General features: G+C 34.4%; 1 long non-coding RNA gene across 15 annotated transcripts in view; it reads left to right on the top strand.

The window, feature by feature from the left end:
* LOC127875111 (uncharacterized) overlaps positions 1-18,391 on the top strand; it is a 36,068-nt gene extending 17,677 nt beyond the window's left edge. For 4 of the 15 annotated variants that reach the window (XR_008047287.1, XR_008047273.1, XR_008047274.1 and 1 more), the window contains one exon: positions 50-18,391. This is a non-coding gene — a long non-coding RNA (uncharacterized LOC127875111). The remainder of the gene's footprint in view (positions 1-49) is intronic. The other 11 variants (XR_008047284.1, XR_008047283.1, XR_008047280.1 and 8 more) reach the window with 11 other exon arrangements.
* Positions 18,392-23,202: the final 4,811 nt, after the last annotated feature.

The raw sequence follows: 23,202 nt of genomic DNA, 5'->3' as shown, positions 1-23,202 counted from the left end.
ACAGATTAAAGGTCATGAAAGGAGGAAAGCACTTAACAATAGCTACTAGGTTATATGGGCCTCGACTGATGGTCTAGTTTCAAGATGTGGAGAGGGCCTGTTGTCCTGGCTCTGAAGTAGTCGCCTCAGAATGGTACAGATTGTGGAAGCTGGCAAAATTAGATGTTGTTTACCCTGCCTAGGTTGGTTTGGAGTGTATAAACCTGAAATCATTATGTTTAAGGTAGAGAACATAGTGTGTATATTTTTAACAACTGGATAAAGCATAGAAATACAATATAAAAATATTAAATGCAATTTTTAGATTGCAAAACGAATACAACACTTTTAAAGTCTGTATTGGGAAAAGGGTGGGGTGGATAACATTTCCTTGCAGAGCAGACAATAGAGGAAGTCCCAAGATGCTTTATTAGCTCCATGTGTACCCCTTGGCCTGTCGGAATGAGAGCTGAGAACCAGTCATCCCTCAGCATAATTGCCTCTTGATTTCTACATTGTGACAGCCCTTATCACCTCTGATGACTTCTGTGTCCATCATATAGTATTCGGACCAATAGTGTTTGTACCATTCAGGCATAGTAGCTATTATAGTGTAATGAATGAATTATGAAATAATTTCAGTTGTAAAACCTCTTGAATCGGGTAAAATGTTTTACATTAGCCAAATGCAATTTTAATCATTCATTGCAATTGTGTGGATGCGAAAGGACTAAAGATCTTTAAAATGGTTATTGTGAATGCGTGTGGTGGATAACATTTCTTTGCAGAGCAGGTTATTGAATTCGTCCCAAGTTTCCATAGGAAGCTCCGTGTGTATCCCCTTGGCCTGTCTGAAAGAGAGCTGGGAACCAGTCATCCCTGTACAAAATTGCCTCTTAATTTCCACCTTATGACTGCCCTTATCACCCGAGATGACTCCTGTGTCCATCAGATAGGATTCGGACCAATTGGGCCACAGTGCAGCTTTCATGGTTTTGTGAATAAATTTGTTATTTTAATTTAATGTGAATTTAAACATGTCTTTTGTCTACAGAAAAGGTGCTAAATGAGTCATAAAGCGCATTTTATAATATTCAATGCAATTGTTAGAATGCAAAAGGAATTGAGATCTTTCAAATAAATCAATGGAAAAAGGGTGGGGATAACGTTTCTTTGCAGAGCAGGTATTGGAAGTAGCCCAAAGTTGCTGTATCCCCCCTTGGCCTGCCTGAAACAGAACTGAGATCCAAACATCCCTCAACAAAACTGCCTCTTGATTTCTGCCTTGTAACAGATCTTATTACCTGTGACTTCTGTGTCCGTCATCATATAGGATTCAGACCAATAGGATTGGGATCATGCAGCTTTAACAGTATAATGAACAAATGATGTACTGGTAATTACTTGATATTGTCCTTGTCAAATTAATTTAAATAGTGTTTTTATTAATTGGTTGTGCAAACAGTTAAACAAAAGTATACATGTAATCTTTCTTATTCAATTAATGAATTTTTATTCACATTATATTTTATTGAGCGCTGTAATTAGCAATTTAATACAGAATTTATTTATTTCAAATTGTTATTAAATGGGGAGGGCTGGAGAAACGTTTGTTTACAGTAATTTTGCAGATTATTAAATGGAAGTATCCCAAAGAGAAGTATAATTCTACATGTTCATCACCATGGCCTGAATGTAGAATATCAACTTGTGGGAGTTGGTCTCCGAATATCCCGCTCAACTAAAATGGCTGTTGGTTTCTACCATTTCACCATCTGGAATCACCTCCTGACCCTTGTCTGACCATCATGGGGTCCTGCGTGGGGCAATGGCTGTTGACCAGCTTCATCCAGGCATCTGTTTTCTGAGCCGAGTTTCTCAAGCTGTCCCCACGTCTTGCCCATCAACATGTCTGATTTTTTACCTTTTACCCCTTTTGGCGAGGCCCGAGTGGAATGATTGCCCTTTATTGGCAACCGTGTTGGTAACTATAAAAAAAGTGGTTTGTTGCGTGTATTTTTTTATATGGAAGATAGCATTTTATAAATGAAAAACAATTTCTTCTATTTAACTAGCCTATATTGTCCATGTTATGATACTTACTGCAGTTCTTTAAATTGTTTGAAAGTAGGAATGGGTGGAAAAGCATTTTTTTACAGAGCAGAAAATGAAGTTATCTAATTGCCGCACGACTCCCTCATCAATGCCCGTCTGTTGAATGTCCATGCATAGAAGTTCATTAACCAATGTTTCGACGAATTTTCTCTCTAACTTTGACGACCCTTTTTCACTTGTGACAATCCATTCAACCATTGGACCATTCAACCACTCATTTTCGTGGAGGTAATCAAGCAGATTGAAAAGGTATTGCATCACTGATGGTAATTCTGTACCTTGTCTGAGTATCGGCTGCAGCACAGTATTTGAATTAGTTAAGTGATTTTAAAATTGTAGTTTGCTAATTTTGAGATTAAATGTTGATCGTGCAATTATGTTTTTTTAATGTTAGTTACTAAAGACAAGACTGTTTACTCAATGAAATTAACAATGTACTTCTTACATGTATGTGAATATGAAAGGGGTGGGGAAACATTTTCTATGCAGTAATTTGCAGAGACAAGAGGTGTCTTGAATGCTGTAAAAAGCCGTCTCCTAGACCTGTTAACAGAACGTCCACAGATCCTATTGGTAATCAAAAAGCCCTCAACAATATTGCCTCCTTGGGTGGTTCCTCGTCGCCACACTTGGACCTGTTTTGTCCAGACTATTAATGCCATCCAGCCCATCAGTTTTCTTGGGATACCCATTTGGACAGACTTCTGTTTCATTTTTTGCTGTTAAAGGTATGCAACTACAATTTTGATATTTTGGCTGACAAAAAGATCTCACACATGGTTAAGAAGGATCAGAAAGATCAGCATGTTCAATTGACCTTCAAAAGAAAAAAAAACATTATAAAAGAAGCTAGACATTTATAAGTGAAATGATATGCAGTTGTTATTTCAGCATAAAATGTGTGTTTGAAAAAAAGAAGGGGTTGGAGTAACATTCATTTGCAGCATAGACAAAGTAGTTTTTTAAATATAGAGCAAAGAGCTCGCAAAATGTTAATTTGAATAATCTGGATTCTGTGTAAAGGTTTGTTAACGTGATTTGTGATCATGATGATGTGGGATGTGGTGGGGAAAATTAGTTGCATTTACAGATTAAAGGTCATGAAAGGAGGAAAGCACTTAACAATAGCCAGTAGGTTATATGGGACTCGACTGATGGTCTAGTTTCAAGATGTGGGGAGGTCCTGTTGTCCTGGCTCTGAAGTAGTCGCCTCAGAATGGTACAGATTGTGGAAGCTGGCAAAATTAGATGTTATTTACCCTGCCTAGGTTGGTTTGGAGTGTATAAACCTGAAATCATTATGCTTAAGGTAGAGAACATAGTGTGTATATTTTTAACAACTGGATAAGCATAGAAATACAATATAAAAATATTAAATGCAATTTTTAGAATGCAAAAGGAATACAACACTTTAAAGTCTGTCTTTGGAAAAGGGTGGGGTGGATAACATTTCCTTGCAGAGCAGACAATAGAGGAAGTCCCAAGATGCTTTATTAGCTCCATGTGTACCCCTTGGCCTGTCGGAATGAGAGCTGAGAACCAGTCATCCCTCAACAAAATTGCCTCTTGATTTCTACATTGTGACAGACCTCTGATGACTTCTGTGTCCATCATATAGTATTGGGACCAATAGTGTTTGTACCATTCAGGCAGTATGCAGCTATTCTAGTGTAATGAATAAATTTTGAAATAATTTCAGTTGTAAAACCTCTTGAATCTGGGTACAAATCATTTATTTGTTTTTCGTGATGTCAAATGATTAAGCATTTATCAGAAACTATGTGTACATTAATTTAATAGGATCATAATGCATAATTGATAGGGAGGGTGGGACAAAACATTTGTTACAGAGCGAATGCAAGTGAATGAGTAGATGCCCCCTTGGATCTGGCTGGCAGACCTGTTTGGATCACATCTCAATGTTTACAGGGTTTGGTGAAATTAAGTGTCCTGACATGGAAACTCAAACTTGTGTGCATCTTGCCTTCTGGAACAAATTTCTTCTTGTGTATGAAGATGCTTTCTGTATGGTATGAATGCTCCATTTAACTTTTTTGTGTGTTGTAACCTGTGTACAAATGCTACTCCTGCCAAAATAGTTATTTTGAATTAGTTGGTAAACATAGATATAGAAGTAAGAAGTAAGTTTTGTTAAATGTTTTTTATGTATAAAAATGGGAACGGTTGAGGGAAGTTTCTTTATAGAACACAGACCAGTAAAGTTATACTTGCTCATGACCATCCTGAAGGATGTTCTCACAAGAGTGGTTGTCAGCAGTCTCCATCCACAGATCTCCCCTGTGATTACTTCTGTGCGTTCACCCTTTTATTATCTCGTTTTTACCTGGTTTTGCAGTTTATTAACATAATGGTATTGCACTATTTGATAAACAATTACTACTTCTTTTTTGTTTGTAAAATTAATTCTCATCTAGTACAGCTTTTGATGAACAACAATAATAAGGCAACTATTGAAAACTTTAGGTATGCTGTATTCTTAAGCTTGACAATTCTTATAACTTGTACTTGTTGTTTGTATTACTTTGTAATAATTAAGCAGTTATAAATTAGGGAAGAGGTGGGAAAAAGTTTATTTACAGAAGAATTAGCTGTAGAAGGTTGCACAAGTCCTGTAATGAAGCCAGTACCATGGCCTGTCAGTAGAATTTCTTCAATTGCCAAAGGCTACAGAATTTGATTAAGTTATTTCCTGCACATTAACCTTCAACAATTGTAATTTTACATCTTGCAATCTACAAAACTCTTCAACCCAGTGCACAATCACATTATTTTCTTTACCACTAGAGTAAGTCATCCCCTTATGTGAATTCTACATTGAATTAAAATTGTGTAAGAATGATTAATGAATACTTCTAATAATTATTTAGTTTGTCAATTATTGACATATTGTTTCTACGTCTCTTACTTTGTCAAATAGCTGTATTTTCACTGAACCGATAGTGTTTAAAGTTATTGCTCAATAATAAATGTATGCATAAAATATGGAGTTTCGTTGAAGCGTCATTGCAGATTTATCATCGGAGGAACGAGGCATGGTCCAATATGGTGTTGAAGATGTTTACAGAGGCTTGTCATAGATGTGAGAACTTGTTGTTGAGTGTTACAGAAAGTTAAATCTAGATTAGGTTTCTTCTGCCCATGACCACTGAAATCCGCCCATCCTGCTCACTACTCTACCAACTCTTCTACTCGTGTATAACAGGTGTCATACTTTCCAGACCACTTTACTTTTTATGGCCAATGTTCACCTCTGTGGTATGCATGAATGCAAAATATAATTTAAAATGAGGTTTACCATTATAAGCCATTTATAAATCACTTGATATTGTGGAAATGTAGCTATTCATTACTGGTTGACTGAAATATAGTTGACTGAAATATAATCATCGAAAAGTTAGTAATGTAGCTGATAAACAACCTGTTACTGGAACATTCATCCATCTCCTAAGGAAGACACAACATGCCTTCACATCCTCAGCACTGTTCTACTTGTGTAAATAGGTCATATCTTCTTGACCAAATTTCTCATTTGGGTGAAGGCTTCCCTCATATGGTAGGAATGTTCCATATTTTTCTTTTTCAAATGCTTTTAGGAATTGTTATGTTTGTTAGAAATACATGTAGCTGTGTTTAACTGATGAAATTAAATGGTCGGAAAGTAAATAGTTATAAAATATATGGCAAAAACCACAAATACTTGTCTGTAAAGTTGTTTTTTATATTCAGTAACAATATGGGATGGGTGGAGCAAAGTATCTTTGCAGATCTTCTTGCAAGAGATAGGAGCTAGTCAAAGTAACCTTTCCAGAAAATAGCATGTGAGTGGTTATCCGCTCTCCAAATCAACTAAATGTGAACACTTCCTGAGTGGTGGTTACTGGTTGTTTCAACTGTGTAGATCTTCACCGGCCCATGATCCTTTCCCCTTGCCAGCCGACCACATGTATGCCCATGCATGAAAGAGATCCCCCAAAAATGTATGTTAATGATGTTGTATTAACAAAATCAATGCTGATTTTTTTAAATTTATTTACCGATTTATGATCAGAATTAAAGAATTCCTAAAATTTCCTTTGTGCTATAAGTGATCTCTAATCAGTTTATTATTTTTTATGTATTGTGTGCATGTGAGCAGGGGAGCAGAGAAAGACTATCTTTGCAGGTCACTGTTAATGCAAGGTATGAAAGCAGTTCATCGTCCTGTTTCCAGCCATGTTTCAAAGACCAACATCTATTATAAGGTTTGAGCATGTGCTTAATCTAATCTTAAAACCTGATTTGAAAGGTAAAAGTAGCTTTAATATGCCATGATTGTCGTTGGTATGCTAATTCCTAAAGATCTCGGCAAGTTGTGAGTTTTCCAGATTTGTATGTCAAAATCACAACAAATACTAAAATTGTGTCATTTACAGTTTTATCATATAAAATTGAAAACTTTTATGTCAATTTGTACTATGCACAAGGGAAGAAAGGAGATATTTTTTTTGCAGATGTTTCAAGTTTGCTTAGAAAAAGGTCCAATATCAGATTCCCATGCTGCCACCTTGGCATTTCCAACAGATACAACTTGAAGGGTAGCTTCGATAAGTTTTTAAGTCAAAGTACATTAATATAAATCTTATATTTCTTAGGCATATCTTTCATTGTTTATAAAATAGGCATATCTTTCATTGTTTATAAAAATAACTTCTTTTTTACTGAAAAGCTTTGTTGACAGATTTTACCTGAATGTTATTTTAATGCTGTGATTGTATGTTGTTTGGGGAAGGGATATTGGATTTTATGTAGATTATAGGTAATGCACAGTAACAACAACTGCCAAAGCTGATGGCCAGATTCCACGTTAATTCATTGGAACCCTGATATGAAAATGTTTAGCAGCCAGTTGAGGCTCGCCGTTTCTTCCATTTCATCGGGCAGAAAGAGTTTCTTGTGGACAGATGAGGCATTAATGGCCCTTGGCAAGTTGATTAAACATTGTAAGAAAAGTATGTGAAAAAACGTTCTTCAACTCTGAATTATTCTACATCAAAGTATGAATATGTTTTATCATTTTCCTATGTATCTGGTTTAATAGGGAATACAAAAACTTGTGCCACAAGTCTCTCATTTAATGCCACCAGGAAGTACACAACTTGTGTTACTTGTGCTATCTTTGTTTGCATAAATAGCAATTTTACATAATAGATGTTGTGTTTTGCTTTTTTGGGTGGGATGGAGAAATATCTTTACAGAGCATTTCTGAGAAAATATTCAAGACCAAAGTCCCTCCTAGAAGCTGTATGACTTTCAAGGTGTCCATATTCGAATGATTGTCTGAAACCTACCAGAGTAATGTTCTTTCGTTAACTTAAGAGCAATTAAAGCATTCTATGTCTTCTGAAAACTGGTAACTGAAGTATAGCATGGAACTTGAAGGTATGACTGAAGGATCTACATGTATTAAATATTACATTTCTGATCTTTACCATGTTTAATGCAATAACTTTTATTGCAATGTGTTTTGCAGCGAGATGTCTTTTTGGGGCAGGGGAAAACTAACATTTTTTTTACAGATTGAGAATGGTTAAAGAGGTGGGGTTGATGCTGACTGCCCTTATTCTTACCCTTTGTGAGGTTGACCTTGAAGCCGGCACTTTTAGACAGTAAAAAAGCTCACAGTGTTCCCTGGCAAGTTGATGACTAGCATATCCAGGCATACTTTTCTCCTGCAGACATGTTTTTGAATAACATTAATCGGCTCTTTTGTCTTATCAGTACAGACTAAAGATCTAAAAGTTTTTGAAGTATCTGACTTTATTGATGGTAATTTGATGCATGGATTTTGATTTGTTCAAGGTTTATATTTGATGTGATTATGCATATGAAGGTATGGGGCAGAAAGCAGATTGTTTAGTTTTGGCGGAATTGGGTTACATTTGATTTTTTAATGCAATGGTTGTATGTGGCTTGGGGTGGGGATATTACCTTTCTTTGTAAATTATAGGTATTGCAGAGTAACATACCCTGTTATGCTGAAGGCCAGATTCCACAGTCATTCATTGGTACCCTTATTTGTCTAGCCGCCATTTTTGAGCTCTCCATTTCTTCCATGACACCAGGTGGAAAGAGTTTCTCATGATGGACAGTGCAGATGATGTTATAATTGGCATTGGCAAGTTGATTTCAGATTGAAAGATAAGATGTTTGAAAGACAGCAAGTTGGTTAACTCATAATTACTTATGCATTAAAGCATTTTTAAGTTGATCACTTTCTTATTTGAGTTTAATAGAGAATACAAGAACTAATCGTGCTAGTCTCTCATTTAATTCCTCAAGGCAGAACAAAACTAGTGTAACTAGTAAAATCTTTGTTTGCTCCAATAGCCATTTTACATAATAGATGTTGTGTTTCGATGTTTGGGTTGGGTCAAGAAATATCTTTACAGAGCATTTTGTCGAGGCAATATTCAAGACCCGAATACCACCTAGAAGCTCGCCTGTTGGTATGACTACAAGGTTTCCATATCTAAGTGGTTGTCTCAAACTAACCAGAGTGACAGTTCTTTGGGTCAAGGGTTGACATATATTATAGCGTTCTTTCTCTGAGAACTGGTAACTGTAGTATTGCGTGGAAGGTATGACTTAAGTACATAGATGCAAACAATCATACATTCTGTTCTTGACCATTCCTTATGCAATTTTTCTTTGTGAACTACTGAACATTTAATGCAATCTGTTTAGCTGTAACATATTTCTTTCTGTGCTGGGGAATACTTACTTTCTTTGCAGATTAGGAATAGTTAAAGACATGCAGGTTATTGGTGACTGCCCTTGTTTTTAGTACCCTTGGAAAGGTGTGCGGTTGACCATCAAGCCATCACTTAGACCATATAGATGCTGAATGACCCTTGGCAAGGTGATAACATGCATTTCCAGGCACATCTATCTTTCCTCTGCAGAAAAACTGTTGTTTTTTTAGCTAAGAAACGATATTAACTTATGGCATGCAGGCTTGACATGATTGTGACTCGCATTAATCTGCTCTTCTCCCTAACATTTACAGCTAGATCGAAACAATTTTAGAAGTATTATGATATTATTTTGGCTTTTGTGATACAAAGATTTTGAATATTTTCAAGGTTTATAAAAAATGCTTAAGCACAATATGTATGGGGCAGATAGTTATTTGTGTATGTATTGCATAACTTGCATTTCATTCATCAAAGCATTAATTTGTTTCAACATTTTCTTATTCCATTCTAATAGATAATGCTCCTAATACTACTTGTCTCATATTCAATCCCTCAGACATTACAAAACTAGTGTAACTAGTACACTCTTAGTTTGTATAAATAGCAATTAAACATAATAGATGTTGTGTTTCGCTGTTTGGGGTCGGGTGGATAATATCTTTACAGAGCATTTTGGAAAAAGAAGGAAAAAAACCAAAGTTCGCCTAGAAGCTAGCCTATCAGTATGACTACAAGGAGTCCATATCTAAGTGGTTGTCTCAAGTAACAAGAGCAACAGTTCCTTGGTTCAAGGTGATGAAATCTATGACCCTTTGCAATTGTATTACTTGCATATCCAGGCATATCTATCTTTCCTTTGCAGAAAAACTGGCTTTTCTAGCTCATAAATGATAAAACATTACTGCATGCATGTTTGACATGTTTGTAAATCACATTTATCAGCTGTTTTGTCTTGACAGTTACATATTAGATCTAGAAGTTTTAGAAGTATCTGACATTATTTATTGTAATGAGACATATAGATTCTGAATTTGTTCAAATTTATAGTTTATATGTTTATGCATAAGAGAGTATGAGAACAGAAAGCAAATGTTGTAGTCCTTATTATACTTGCTTAAATTAATGGGTTTTTAATGCAATGGTTGAATGTGGTTTGGGTCGGGGAAATTGCATTCCTTTATAGATTAAAGGTAATCCACAGTAGCAATACCAGCTAATGGTGATGGCCAGATTCCCCAGATATTCATCGGAACCCTGATTTGAAAATGTCTTAGCTGCCAGTTGAGGCTTGCCGTTTCTTCCATTTTACGAGGCAGAAGTGTTTCGCAATCCAGATGTTATCATGGGCCTTGGCAAGTTGATGTAACATTGTTAGATAATTGTTTGAAAGACAGCAAGTATAGTGCATCAAATCGTTAATGATTCATTATGTTTTTTAATGCCAGTTTAATAGAGAATACAAGAACAAATACTACAAGTCTCTTCAATTTCTCTAGGCAGTTCAAAACTTTTGTTACTAGTGCAATCTTTGTTTGCATAAAAAGCAATATTACATAATAGATGCTGTGTTTTTATGTTTGGGGTGTGTTGGAAAAATATTTTACAGAGCATGTTAAAGAAAATATTCAAGACTCCAAGTCCTACCTAGAAGCTAGCCTGTTGGTATCCATATCTGAGTGGTTGTCTCAAATTACAAGAGTGTCAGTTTTTTGGTTCAACATGTTTTCTAGAAGCCTTTGTCTTTTGAGAACTGGTAACGTAAGTATTTTGTTGAAGGTATTACGGAAAGATTAATGAATCCATTTCAGTTCTTGACCATTTCTAACCCAATCTTTGTTTAACTAAAGAACATTTATTGACATGTGTTTGCCTGTGTTATTTCTTTCTGGGTGGGGGAAAACTAACGTTTTTTTTACAGATTAAGAATGGTTAAAGACATGCAGGTTAATGGTGACAGCCCTTGAACTTAGTCCCCTTTGAAAGGTGTGAGGCTGACCATGAAGCCAGCAATTAGACTGTAAAGAAGCTCAGTGACCCCTGGCAAGTTGATGACTGGCATATCTAGGCATTATCTATTGCTGCTCTACAGAAGTGGTTTTCAAGCTAAGAAGTGATTACATGCATGTATAACATGAATGTGACCCACATTAATTGGCTTTTTTTGCCTTAACAGTTACATACTAGATCTAGAAGTTTTAGAAGTATCTGACATTTTTTGTGTAACGACTTACCATGATTTTGAATATGTTCTAGGCAGAAAGCAAATTGTGTAGTATTTGCAGAACTTGCATTACATTTATAATGGGTTTTTATTATAATGGATTTATGTTCGGTTGGGGAAATTACTTTTCTTTGTAGATTATAGGTAAAACACAGTAACAAAATCTGCTCACGTTGATTGCAAGATTCCAGTCATTCATCGGAACCCTGATTGGAAAGTGTCCAGCAGCCACTTTTGAGACTCCCAATTTCATTCATTTTACTAGGTAGAAAGGGCTTATCAAGGACAAAGCAGATATTCTCATGGGCAGTGGAAATTTGATGTAAGATTGTTAGATCATTGTTTAAAAACCAACCACAACAGCAAGTTGGTCATTGTAAATTATTCATGCATCAAAGAATTCATTTGTTTCATCCTTTTTTTTCCTATTTAATAGAGAAAACCAGAACCAATACTATTGGTTTCTCATTCGATTTCTTAAGGCAGTACGCACTGTAACATAATATATGTTGTCTTTGGTCTGTTTGGGGTGGGGTGGAGAAATATCTTTACAGAAAATAATGCGGAGGGAAACATTACAGACTCCAGTCCAACCTAGAAGCTATCGGATTGGTAGGACTGCAAGGTGCCCATATTCCATTTGTTGTCTCCAACTAAAGTTCTTTGGTTCAACGTGTTGGCATCTATTATAGCTTTCTTGTCTTCTGAAAACTAGCTACTGAAGTATTGCGTGGAAGGTATGACAGAAGGATCTACATGTATAAAATAATGCATTTCTGTACTTGACAAATTCTTATGCAATGATTTCTGTGTTTAACTAAGAAACATTTATTGCCATGTGTTTGGCCGTGATATTTCTTTCTGGGCAGGGGAAAACTAACTTTCTTTACAGATTAAGAATGGATGTTCAGGTTAATGGTGACTGACCTTTTTCTTAAGTCTCCCTTGAAAGGTGTGGGGGTGAACATGAAGCAAGCATCTATAGACAGTTAAGAAGCCTAGTAACCCTTGGCGTGTTGATTACTGACATATATAGGCATGTCTATCTCGCCTTTGCAGAAAAACATTATTGCATGCATGTTTGACATGTTTGTGAGTCACATTAATCACCTCTTTTATCTTAACAGTTACATACTAAATCACACTGGAATTTCATATTTCCATTTTTTTATTTACAGATGAAAGTCCTGCTATAAAAAATTAAACTGCCAAATAATTTAGAAATATAGAAATAATTCATGCAAAGAGGTTATTTTATAACAAGCTTATATAAACTGTAAACACATTTTTTTAAAGCATTTAGTGGAAATATAATACTTTAATCACTAGATATGAAATTTACCTCTATCAGACTGTGTTTTCTTACATCTATCAGTTTGTGTTTTCTTAATCTATAAGATTGTGATTTAAAATACAATAATATGTGACATTTTTTTAACTTAGGGACCTGCCTTGGAAGAAAATGTTTCTTGATAATTTTACAGACCATCACCAAATTGTTAAGATGGCATTGAATTGAAAGAGCGCAGCACATTCAGGCAAATCAAACCCTGCCAAAAAAATCTTTGTTTTTCCAGTTAAATTTATTGGATATTATTGATATTTCATTAAACTTTTTGGGGGGTTTAAAAAATAGGTTGACGTCTCACTTGTTTGCAAATAATGTGAAAGGTTAACGGGAGAAACACATGGGTACATCCACTTAGCCATTACAATGATAGAACATTTTGATCTGACATTATTTATGGTTATTATATACATAGATTTTGAATTTGTTTAAGGTTTATAGTTAATTTGTTCATACACTAAAGACTAAGAGTGGGCAGAAAGCAAATTGTCTTGTTCTTTGCAGAAATTGTGTTGCATAATGACTTGGAAGCAGTTTCTTGTTTGGAGGATAGAGTGATGAGTGTTATAAAACTAAATTTTGAATTATTATTGTTTGCTTACAGTAACAGTCATTTTATTTCTTATACAAGAAGTTGACTGTTGTTTTGTTTGTCAAGTGCACTTGTTTTGTGAAAATGATGTTGCCAGTTTGCAGTCCTCTTGAACTTCCTCTACATCAGCATAAACTTTAAACATTTGTTTTTACATTTATTTCAATGGATTTTATTTGTTATTATCCCTTTGTAAGCAATATAGTTTTTGTAAGCCATCATTTTTAGAAGTTGTCATTAACTTGTAACTGCTTGATTAATTGTCAATGTAATACTGGTATGGGGTGGGTTGACTTTAATTTAGAGTTTTTTCAGATCGAAGACATGTTGTTCCTTCAAAGGAAACTACTTGGTGCATGATATTGCATCTGGTTTGATCTTTGCTCATTTGGTTTTTATACTTTCTGGTTAAAATGTTGATAGTGTTCAGTTTTACACATTAACTCGTATTCAGACTTTAGTTCAGTAACTCTGCATTTTTTTTGCACAGCATATGTGAATGTTCCACACTATTTGCTAGTAACACTCATTAATCCAGAATATGGATGTGTTTAAGTTGATCTCTTAAGCTGTTTGTGCCAGTGTTGAACTTCCCTTGCCTTTTGTTAACTATTGTATAATCATATTAAGTCTTTAGTAAAAAGGGCTTTATTGCTTTATTTAAAGTACGACACAAGCATGTATAACTGTGTACAAACTATGTATAAGGGCCTAAATTTTCTAAGACCTTCATCATTATCTAGCCTACATAAAAGATGTTGTTTAAATTATATAACTTGTATCTATGCATGTTTCAATAAATATTAACTAAGTATTTATATATTTGTGAATGCTGTAAATCCTCTGGTATCTATTTGTATAAATAACCTTTTGCCAGTTTCATTTTGCCAGCATGAAAGTTTGCTGCTTCTGTTATTTGATGATCGGATGCATTTTAAAACTTCAACTGACGTTTAATTTTAATTTTTGTAAAACAGAATACTGTAATGGTTGTGTTGTGGTTTGTTTTCATATTAAAGGTATATATTTAAATAATATCATAATTTTTATGATGTATGAAGTAATTTTTCAAATATTATCATAATGATTATGCTAATTATGATGTTATAAGCCCTTACATTTATTTCCTGCTTATACTGACTATAATAGTGGAGCATGTATGCAGTTTTCAATGTGTGCTTTCACATTTAAATGGACAATTAAATTATGCTTAGTTTGGGGGAGGGGGGTATGTGGTGACAACTTTCTTTCAATTTTTTTCAGCCTTTCTTGTGTGTCCTGACGGGTGCTGTAATTTTGTGTGGACATGCACGTAACCATTGTTTGTTTGTCTTTCGAATACTTAAATTTCATCTTGTAGAGTGTATTGATATGACTGGAATAAATTATAAAATATACATAATATGTATATTAAGGTTTAGTAAAGTGTTTGCTTACGAGTAATAATTATTAATATTTGCTGTAAATATATTGATGACATTGGGGAGGGATGGTTGATTACTTTCAAATTTTCAGGCTCTGGTGTTATGTTATTGAAGGTAAAAAGGTAAAGATTGGTCAGCCCAAAACAGGTAGCATGCTTTCTTTCCATGCATACTAAACATTTCAAGTTTTGTTGTTTCTTACGATAGACCATTACTTTGCCTGTTGAAAAGTTTGTTTACTCTTTCCATGTAGTTACTAATAAGATCTACTTAATCATTTTCTTATAAATGGTTCTCTTTTTCTGTTGGATGTTCCTACTTGTGATTGGTTGGTATTCACCTTCGTAATGACTTACTTATTTTTTATTAAAAGTAAATTTATCCTCTAGTTTTAGGCTGAAAAATAAAATCTTGTATCACACATGAATATTGTGGGCTGTCAGAAAGGAGGTTTCTTTCCAGGTCAGTTGTTTGCAATAATGGCTTTCATATGAAGTAAGACTTATTTGGTTTGTAGGTCTTTTTTGTTTATCTTAAATTCAATTAGAAGTGTTTTGCTATTACAAACATTTTAAGACCATTTGCTTACCATGTACATTTGCAAAACCGTTTGTAGTGCACTTTTTTTATAGAGCACAATTCCATCTTTGCCGATTGAATTTTACTGAATATACTAAATATGTATTTATGTAAACCAATTTATCTGTTTCATGTTAACATCATGTGAGTTGTTTTTTTTTCGATTACCAGCACATAACAAGTGGACAGATGTGATTGAAAATTTATTGGATTTTGTTCATATAACTGAAAATCGAAATGCTTGTGTTTTTCTTAAGATGTACAATATTTTATGGTGATAATATAACTGTTCTATGCAAGCACTGAAAATAACTTGTTTTGTGGTTGACTGATTTTCTGGTAAAAGAGCCATATAAATGTTGTGTGTTTGTTGGGGGGCGGGGAGGCGGTAAATATTTACTTTCTATATCTTTCAGCTTTGCTAGGGTGATATATCGCTGCATATTTTGTAGAAGAACACTGGTATTGTAGGTTTTCATACTTATCATTCATCTAAATGATATTTTGCAATCTGAGATAATAGAGCATTTTGTTTAACTCACTTTTTATGCCTTTAAAGCTATTTTAAAAGAGCAAGTGTTAAGTTGTATTATAAAGCATATTTTACATTTTTAAAAGTACTGAAGCGATTTAAACTGTCTGGGGTGGGGATTTTTAATAAATACTAGATTCTTTCAGGGTGTGATGTTGAGTTTGTGAAGGGTAAAGTTAGGAAAGTCAAATTTGGATGTTGAATCGACTGGTAGACGGTTTGAAATAGTACCCATGCATACTAACCCTTTAAAATATTTGTAGGGGCTGAACTTAATGCCTGTGACATCCTTAATATGCACTATTTAAAATCAGGACCGAGTGTTTTAAAAAGTAGATTTAAATGAGAATTTGTCTGCAATTCATGTTGTTGTTTTGTTATGAACTTGTCTTTAGCATTTTAGATTTAAATTTTGTGTATCTATGTTACTTCTGATTACATGCAAATTGAGAGATAAGTAATTTGATGGGTCACATGTCTGGATGAGATTTGAGCTGTAGGGAAGGAGTTGTTTTGTTACTTTACAGGTCTGTTGTTTGGAAAATGGCTTTGATACAGAGTTGCAAAACCACAAAGTTTCAGGAAATGTGTTTTGAATGACCTCTTGCTGGTGTCCTATATCGATTTGAATGGGTTTGTAGATGTTGTATTCTTGCTATGATGTAAGTGTATTACATTGATAAACCTTTGTAAAGAAACTATATACACGAGTTATGTATGCATACACTTGATTGTAACCTTTTACACCTACTCTGAATTTGCTTTTAATTGGTTGTAGAAGAATGTTAAGCTAGCTTTCAACCGCTTATGTACAGTCAGTAGTTTACACCCTTACCCCACAACTATTCTTCAGAAAAACAGTGTGAACTGTATAACCCTTTATCAGTTTCATCTTTCAGCATCTAAGTGTATTATTGTCGAAAGGCATGGTAAATGACTGGATGTTGTATTTTCACAAAACAGAGTTATTCCATTATTGCAACTGTAAATTTTGGTTATTATATTGATCATTCTTGAAAACCGCAACATAGTATCTGAATGTTTTATTTAATAGTTGGTTTCTTATACAAGTTTAATGTTAAGCACTCTTATTAAGTGTTTTTAGATGTATGCAGTATACATATATTTCTATAGTGTTTGATTGTTGGAAGGGTGGGGGGTTGTAACTGCTTTCTTTAGATATCTTTCAGCCTTGCTGGTTTAATGAATGGCTGCAAAACAGTATGTGAGGATAGACAGTTGTTTGTATGACATACTTTCATACCGGTATTTCTTATTCATATAGATCATTCTTCATGGTATTCATATGTCAAACATATTTTGTAACTAACTTAAATGTTTAAAAATGAATTGTAAAATAAGTATTATTTAAGATACTTGATGTTAGTTGGCTTGCTGATATGTTTTAGAATTAAAGGGTTGGGGAAGGGTTGTGTACTTACTCTGGATCTTTCAGGCACTGGAGTTAACACATTGGTCGTGTTTCTGAGAGGTAAAGCATACTTTGATTGAAAAACAATTGGTACTCTTTGGTTGTAATTTATTTTCAGTCGTTTTTGTAACCATGTATACTAACCATTACAAAATATTTACATCACCTATAAATATATAGGCATTTGCAGTTTTGTGTAACCCATTCTTTTGATTATGCTCATACATGTGTGTGTAATTAATTTTGCTGTTAACAAAAGTCCTTCGCATAAATAAGTGTGTACCGGTATTTTCCGCTTAGTGGTGCTATGAATTTTGTTCCTTGTCAAACTCTTAAACAGTATTAGAATTTTTTTATTACCTAGCCCATCCTTGTGTTTAGAAATAACTTGTGTTTTGTATTTGTGGCCTTTGTTATTTCTGCTTTGCACAAAAATATTGTGGTTCTTTTTTTAGAATGACATCTAAGTCCTATTTATCTTCATGTTGTACTTTAAAGTTGTTCAGGTGGTTGTTCAGAGTAATTAGTTTTCTATGTAAATTAATTTCCTTGTTTTGTGCGTTTGGATGACAGCTCCTTTTCAGGTTATCACCATCCTTGCCAGTGCTTAGTACCTTCAAAGAAGCACACATCATGATCCCTGCTCCAACAAGCCCCATCACACAGGAAGTCAGATAGATATGCTAAGCAAGTGTAGTATATAGCCATTTAAAGGACATTCCCATTTTGGCCATTGCAAATCTGTATTAGTGTCAGGGGGGTGAGTCAACACCCTTTGCTGGTCTTGAGCCATGGGAAATCCTACCTCCCCCTCCCACAGGGAGTAGGGTTGGGTAGCCCGCTCGCAGCCTTTTACCTGACCATTCGGCTCAAAAACATGTCAAAATCAGTTATTTAGGGATTTTCTTTTCTTTTTAAATGTTTTATTTTCTTGTTTTAACCTTTTACCACTTAGATACGTATTTTAACTATTTTTACGCATTTGAATTCCCTAAGGAAGTTCTATTTATAAGACCATTTTTATTAGATTCAAGTTTTCAAGGCCGCTTCTCAAAACCTTAGATACTGATGAGCAGCAAACGGCATAAAACCTGAACAGACTGCGAGTTACGCAGGCTGTTCTGGTTTTATGCTGTTTGCACATAGCCATTTTTACTTTGCTTCTAAGTGGGAAAGAGTTAAGATTGGATATTTTACCTTATAATTTTGTAAATTAATTAATTTGTTTACATGATTCTTTTAAACATAACAAGTTTTTAATGTCAAGTAAACACAAAAAGTGCTCAACAATTTATACAAAAAAAATACATGTTTGAAGTTTTTTTGTTTTTGTTTTGGCATGGTTGAATCAAAGTGCTATTGTAAAACACACTGTGATAAATCTAAGGTTTAAATAAACACGCTAGGAAACAGATTTATTCTTTGTTTTATATTTGTGTGTTTAAGAACGTAATGTTCCTTTGGAAGAACAACACATGCCAAGTTAACTAATGGGAAATATGTTTGCATGTTAACAACTTGTTCAACATGTATTGTTAGTCCAAAGTTGCGATAGTAACTGCCTTCAAAGCAGTTATATTTTTTAATAAAATAAACAAGTGTGTTTCTGAGCATTGACATGTGCGTGCATTGTTTGTGACGCAAAGGGGGTAAACTGCTCAGGTATGCAAATGTTTATTATTTACGACCAAAGGCGGAGGGATATGGCATTGGCGTTGTCCATCTGTCACAAATTTAAATTTTTGGCATGGGATATCAATTCAATGAATTAGCTTGTTAATATTGAAAGGTCACCAAACACCTATTTTCCACAGCTTATCAAAGTGAAATTACACAAAAAACACTGCCTTATAGTGAACTTGTCTTAACAAAATAATAATGGCCAAAATTAGTTGTATGAAACAACAAATTAAGAAATAGCAGAATGGTTGAATGTAGATTTTAACATGTATCAAAAAACAAATGTTCCAGTCTTAGCTGGACACTCCATTGTTCAGATAATAAAATGGTTGATCAGCATTCCTACTTAGTTGATTAAAAATTGCAAGTTCTCGAGATCTAAAATGCCTGTTAAGCCACTCTTTGTTAATAGAGAAAACCAGTGACCTAATAGAACATCAAAACAAACATATTGAATAATGCTCAATCACTGTTGACATTCAAATCTGAAACTTGCAATAACAATCGTGCAATAGAGGGTTTTGAAGAAGTAATACTTGTGTATAAACAGTTAATAAGCTAATATCAATGCTAGATGATCATCAGTCATGTACAACGTTCTTAAGAGATGAAGATTTGTATTACTAAATAACTTATTAATGTTATCTTGTTCTTGAGCTACAGCTTGATAAATGATATCCTTGACATGAATGCAGGTAACTTATTCATTTGTTGTAGTTAAGAGCATTGCAAGGTAATTGATAAGTTGAATATTTCACATACACAAATAATGGGTTGTGACTCACAGTAGTGTTACATTCTGTTACACATATCCGTCATGACAGGACAAGAAATGTAGCAGTGCTAAATCCTGTGGTTTAATACATAAACTGAACATTATACAGACAGGAGGACAAATGTGTAGAGCGCAGAAGATACTTCACAACCATTTTTAGCAATAACCATTGAAGGCCTAGGTAATAATACCAGGTCAAAACATATTGATTTATGAAACTATGGCAGTAAAGCTCATGTCTTATATCTGTGGAAGAGGGAGTATGCAAAAACATTTTTCAATCAATGTTTCTGTGATCCATTACACAAAACATGTCTGAGTGAAAATATACACCTAGTAGAAAAAGATCTTAACAAAGTAAGCAATCTTTATGTAAATGCAGTGTAAATCCCTTCAAACTTAAAAATACAAAATAAAAAAAATGTTATCGTCTTCTTAAAGATTTTTCAAATTGCTTAATTTTTAGCTCACATGTCACGAAGTGACATTGTGAGCTTGTGTGACTGTGTGATGTCAGCCGGCGTCCGTATGTGTGTGCGTGCGTGCGTCCATCAACAATTTGTTTGTCTAGACAGTAGAGGTCACAGTTTTCATTCAATCTTTATGAAATTTGGTCAGAATGTTTATCTTGAGGTCAAATAATAGAAAAAACCTTGTGTAGACAATAGGTCGCAGTTTTCATCCAATCTTTATGAAATTTGGTCAGAATGTTTATTTTGATGAAATCTGGGTTGGGATTGTATTTGGGTCATCTGGGGTCAAAAACTAGATCACTAGGTTAAAAACTAGGTAAAATAATAGAAAAACCTTGTGTAGGCAGAAGAGGTCACAGTTTTCATCCAATCTTTATGAAATTTGGTCAGAATGTTTATATTGATGAAATCTGGGTTGGGATTGTATTTGGGTCATCTGGGGTCAAAAACTAGGTCACTAGGTGAAAAACTAGGTCAAATAATAGAAAAACCTTGCATAGACAGTAGAGGTCGCAGTTTACATCCAATCTTTATGAAATTTGGTCAGAATGTTTATCTTGATGAAATCTGGGTTGGAATTGTATTTGGGTCATCTGGGGTCAAAAACTAGGCACTTGGTCAAAAACTAGGTCACTAGGTCAAATAATAGAAAAACCTTGTATAGACCATAGAGGTCACAGTTTTCATCCAATCTTTATGAAATTTGGTCAGTGTGTTTATCTTGATGAAATCTGGGTTGGGATTGTATTTGGGTCACTTGGGGTCAAAAACTAGGTCACTAGGTCAAATAATAGAGAAACCTTGTGTGGACAATAGAGGTCACGGTTTTCATCCAATCTTTATGAAATTTGGTCAGAATGTTTATCTTGATGAAATCTGGGTTGGGATTGTATTTGGTTAGTCAGGTGAGCGATTCAGGGCCATCATGGCCCTCTTGTTAAATTAATCGGATAAAGGCATCATTCGTTACATGTTCTACAACAAATCATAACCGATGTGTTCAGTTCAAGTTCGAGTGTCTATTCCTTGTGTAATGCATATGTACTATTTGCTAGTCATCAAGAGCATTCTTAAAACAGTTTGTGTGTAATGTTCTTCATATTATAATTGCCCCTAAAATCAATTCCCTACCTCAAAAGTGAAGGTTACACTTAGAAACAGCTTATCTAGACTGTAAATTGGTAATTGATCAGGATATTTTAAATAACATTCCACTAATTATGAAGCCAGCTTGTTGCGTGTTGTCTCTACCTCAAAGGTGAGGGTTATTCTTAAGAATCCCAAATTCAACTTGCCAAAAAAAAAACAGCTGCTGTTCCTTACTGTAACGTGATCATGTGTAATGATTTATAAAATTACTTCCCATAATTGCTAACTATGAGCAGACAAGTGTTGCTGGTACCGCCCATCTCTATCTCAAAATTCAAGGTCACACAGGTCAAAATTTGTCTATCAAACAGCTTGTTTTTGAACCTAATAAATAAATGTAATATTATATTACATGTATATATAAAGTATGCAGGTGTAATAAAATATAACCAAGATTCAGAACAACAGAAGCAATTTTTAAGTCCAGTACATGTGAAATTCTGTATTAATAATAATATAAAAAATAGTAGTCTTAATTACATGATTTTTTGTGTTGGTTGGTTGACCTGACATGGAGGGAATAAGATTCAAATTCTTTAACTGGTCTAAAATCTAACCCGTATACAAATAATTCTTCAAACGGAAATTCAACTTGTAAATCATTTGAACAATTTTTTTTTTAATTCAGGCTAGTGCGAATCACAACTTTCTGAGATCTTGAGTGGAGATGAAAATTTCATTAGGAAATAAAGGTTACTGAATCCCTGCAAAATCATTTCAGTGGAACGACTTAACAGTATGTGCATGTCCACCTTATATGGATGCTTCAAATTCAGTCTCATACAATTTGAATCATTATGCCCCCTTCGAAGAAGAGGGGGTATATTGTTTTGCACATCGGTCGGTCCGTCCACCAGATGGTTTCCGGATGATAACTCAAGAAAGCTTCGGCCTATGATCATGAAACTTCATAGGTACATTGATCATGACTGGCAGATGATCCCTATCGATTTTTAGGTCACTAGGTCAAGGTCACAGTGACTCAAAATAGTAAAATGGTTTCCGGATGATAACTCAAGAATGCTTACGCCTAGGATTCTGAAACATTCTAGGAACATTATGACTGGCAGATGACCCCTTTTGATTGTCAGGTCACTAGGTCAAAGGTCAAGGTCACAGTGACTCGAATCAGTAAAATGGTTTTCGGATGATAACTCAAGAATGCTTACGCCTAGGATCTTGAAACTTCATAGGTACATTGATAATGACTGGCAGATGACCCCTATTGATTTTCAGGTCACTAGGTCAAAGCTCAAGGTCACAGTGACTCGAAATAGTAAAATGGTTTCCGGATGATAACTCAAGAATGCTAACGACTAGGATCATGAAACTTCATTATTACATTGATCATGACTGGCAGATGACCCCTATTCATTTTCAGGTCACTAGTTTGTTCCAGTGGTTTAGCGAAGAAATGAAAGATAAATTAAAAATGTTGCAATATTAATCCAATGAAATAACTCGTTGAACAATTCAATTGAATGAAGACATGAAAATGTGCTACCAATATCGATGCTGCATATAAAATTTCATCTAATTATGTTTCAAAATGTGTCGCGATTAAGTAGTGGATGAATAATTCTTTAAAGGGGAATAACTCCTTAAAATTGCACTAAGGAGCGACCGTATAATTTAGGCATGTTCACTCGAAAGGATACTGCATTTAAAGTTTCATCAATTTGGGATCATGCATTCTTAAGATCTCGCTTGAAAATGAAAAATCTATAACAAAATATTTAATCAACAAGCACCCTGAACAAGATGATGCGTTCAATTAAAGTTTGATTTGATAGTTAGACTCAAACCAGCATAAAAGTATGTGTACATTATTTTCATATCGCACAACACTTTCAAAGAAATAGTCTAAAAGGAAAGACTAATCTAAAAACTAAGGCTAGGCAGTGAGTGTTGTTCATTGCTAGTAATATTTAAAGGAAACAAATATACTATTTACCATACAAAGGTGTACATACACTCGGCAAAATAATCATATTGTGTTTGCAAACCCCGTGATCATGCAAAATGGCGCCCTAAAATGCCTTTCTTTCTAAAAAAAGATCAAGAGTAATATAGCAGAGGCAGCATCCGGCTTCTTTGTCGGATCTTATTAAGCTGCCTATTTATTTTGGCCTACATGGACAAATAAAA

Source organism: Dreissena polymorpha, chromosome 3 (assembly GCF_020536995.1).
Source record: "Dreissena polymorpha isolate Duluth1 chromosome 3, UMN_Dpol_1.0, whole genome shotgun sequence".
Lineage (NCBI taxonomy): Eukaryota > Metazoa > Mollusca > Bivalvia > Myida > Dreissenidae > Dreissena > Dreissena polymorpha.
The sequence above is the reverse complement of the archived record's forward strand: the minus strand, read 5'-3'. Positions and strand labels throughout refer to the sequence as shown.